Here is a 2982-nt window from a genome sequence, read left to right as displayed (position 1 = left end):
CGGACGACCACAGACATCCGGCTACATTTTTATTTCCCAACGCCACACACGATCCAAACCGGAGCCCCTCACTGTAGTGCTTCGTGCGTGGATGAGGAACTCCTCCTAGGTGAGCAGGTGTGTGGCGGGCGAGGCCGCGGCGCGGCCGTGGCGAGGCACGGCGCGGCGAGCCCCTGCTCCGTGAGCGAGTGCAGCGGCACGGCACGGCGCGGACGGGGTGGCAAGGCAAGGCGAGTGCGCAACCAGCCCACCCGGGTTCGAATCCCCATCACGCGGTAATTTCGCGGGAGGGGCGAACTTTAATCGGGTTATCATCCTAGTGTCCATCCGCGAGGAGAGTCTCATTTCTACCTAACAACGTATAGCCAAGGGAGGGATCATTTCCCCGTTGGTCAACGTTTTTTATTTTTTTCATACAAGAAAGTGTAATTCCCTTCTCGAAAAAAAAAAACCTTAGTCTAGCATAATCTCCGCTGTATTTACACATAAAAGATCACAATTAAACCCTCTTCAGAAGTTTCAGTGATTCTTGAAGGTTCAAAACGAAAGAAGGCGGGGACATAGCTGGTGAAAATAACGGGACGTCAGAGGTCAGAACTCTGGCAAGGAGTCCGGAAATTCATCCGACTGCGGTGGAGGCTGGTGAAGCTTCTGGAAATACTCTACCACGCCGAAACCCTGGCAGGCTACAGTTTCATCAGCCGGCGGCGGGATATGCGGCGGCCGCGACACCTCCCCGAGCAACTCCCACGCCACCCCGGCGAAGAACGGGTGCGCCCTGACCTCGTCGGCGCCGCCTGAGAACCCCAGCCTCCTCGCCGGATCCTTATCTAGCAGGCGCAGGATGAGGTCGGTGAAGTCCGGCCACCGCCGCTGGACGTCCGCGGAGAACTCGGGCTCCCGGAGCAGCACGTTCCGGAACGTCTCCCTCCGGCTCCGGCCGCGGAACGGCGTCCTCCCGAACGCCATCTCGTAGGCCAGCACCCCGAGCGCCCACCAGTCGACGGAGAACTCGTGCCCGTCGCCGCGCACCACCTCCGGCGCCACGTACTCCTCCGTCCCCACGAACGAGAACGACCTCTCGCACGCGACGCCGGCGGCGGCACTCGCGGCCGAAGAGAAGCTGGTGTGCTGCTTGCTGCGGCCAACAGATGTCGACGCTCTCGCGGACTTGGCCTTCTTGAGATGGTCGACTACGCCATCGCTTCTGTTTAGGTACCATGCCAGGTTGCGGGGCTCCTGTCCGGACGACGACGCGGCCACCGCGGACTCGCTTCTGGCGAAGATTCGGCGCAGGTGGCGGTACTGTCGACCCCGGCCTTGTGAGTGGGGCTTCGGCGTCGTCGGCGACGGCGTTGCCGAGGAGCACGACGACGAGGCGGACGTGGATGTGGAGGCCGAAGGGGACTTGGGCGGGAGCCGCCGAGAGAGGTCGAAGTCGGTGAGTGTGACGTGGCCGTCGGCGCGGACGAGGACGTTCTCGGGCTTGAGGTCGCGGTACGCTATCCCGGCGGCGTGCAGCTCGGCGAGCGCGGAGACGAGCTCGGCGGCGTAGAACCGGACGGCCGCGGGGGAGAAGACGCGGTCGGGCTGCGCACGGCGGAGGTCGTTGAGGTCGCCGCCGGCGCAGTAGGGCATGGCCCACGCCAGGAGCTCGGGCGTCTCGGCGCGGCCCAGGAGCGACGGGAGGTGCGGGTGCGCGAGGCGGGACAGCACGGACACCTCCCACCGCGCGCGCCGCGCGGCGTCCTCCTGCCCGCGTGCCGCGGGGGTGCGGCGCTTGTCGAAGACCTTGAGCGCGTAGTGCTCCGTCGTCCGTGGGCGGCCCGGCGACGAGGAACACCGTGCCCATGGCGCCGCGGCCCAGCACCCGCAGCGCCCGCACGGCGGCGAGGTCTATGTCCATCGTGCCCGTGTCCACGGGCTGCATGATCTCGCTAGACCGCCAAAGCCTCGCGGTGACTACGCACGTCGTGTCGACGCCGATGCGTGCAGCTGTGCGCTCGTGAGTGTCGTCGTTGGTTCGAAATAGGGAAGACGTGTAGGTGTAGGTATATAAAAGGATCATCTCAAGCTAGGATGCAGCAGGTGCCGGCTAAAGTGCGATGTGGCGGCACAGTTTAATCGGCGTCTTTGTCTCATCCTGCTAATGAAACAGAGAGTGGCGAGGCCACTTCGATCGAGAGGGTTTTGTTGCTGTCTTGGGGCTTTGGCGTTTTTCCTCGTCACATCGGTTTTATCTCAGGGCAGTTATTTACTGAGTACTTGCAGAGGGTGCTTACGGAGTGATTATCCAGGTGAGAGCTGCTATATTTTTTTGACACAAAAATATTAATGTCATAAAGATATCAATTAGACATAGGCTCTGCTACGATGAAATATCATTATAGATGCACACAACCCTACCATAAAAAAATTCTGATGCGGTGATTAGAAACCTTGTATCTCCAACACAAACTATTATCAAGGGCACTCAGAGTCTAATTCTTCAAAAACAACGTCTCCAAGAAAGAAACATCACTATCAAATCATAAATTTTAGCTTTTCATCCCTAAAGACAGTCTGCATCCTTAAAATAGTGTCTTTAACAAAGCTATCGTCAAACACAACCAATTAAAACTAGAATTAAAATTTTCACTATGAAAAATAAAACTTTGTAATTCTGATATTCTCCCCCTCCGTTTATCGATGCCGCTGCTGCAAGTCAAGAAGAGATTCAGGTGAGAGCTGCTATCTGCTTTATCGCAGTGATTACGGAGTGATTATCCAAGTGGAAGTTATTGTCTGTGTCAGATTTGCCGCAGTGATTAACCGACTGATTTAGTTACACTTCCATTGTCATTGTCTGTAGGTGGCACATTCAGTCCAGCTTGGTTGAGAATTACAACAACTGGCCGGAGGCCACAAGGCAAGTGATCTGGCACCGATGTCCCAGTTCTACTAAAAAATGGCTGCTGTCCAACTATCCATTGGCTCGATCGA

General features: G+C 57.4%; 1 pseudogene; it reads right to left on the bottom strand.

Moving 5' to 3' along the window:
* Window positions 1–591: 591 nt before the first annotated feature.
* On the bottom strand, window positions 592–1930 carry LOC124652126 (annotated as a pseudogene).
* Between the last annotated feature and the right edge of the window lie 1052 nt (window positions 1931–2982).

This window comes from Lolium rigidum, chromosome 5 (assembly GCF_022539505.1).
Source record: "Lolium rigidum isolate FL_2022 chromosome 5, APGP_CSIRO_Lrig_0.1, whole genome shotgun sequence".
Classification (NCBI taxonomy): Eukaryota; Viridiplantae; Streptophyta; class Magnoliopsida; order Poales; family Poaceae; genus Lolium; species Lolium rigidum.
The sequence above is the reverse complement of the archived record's forward strand: the minus strand, read 5'-3'. Positions and strand labels throughout refer to the sequence as shown.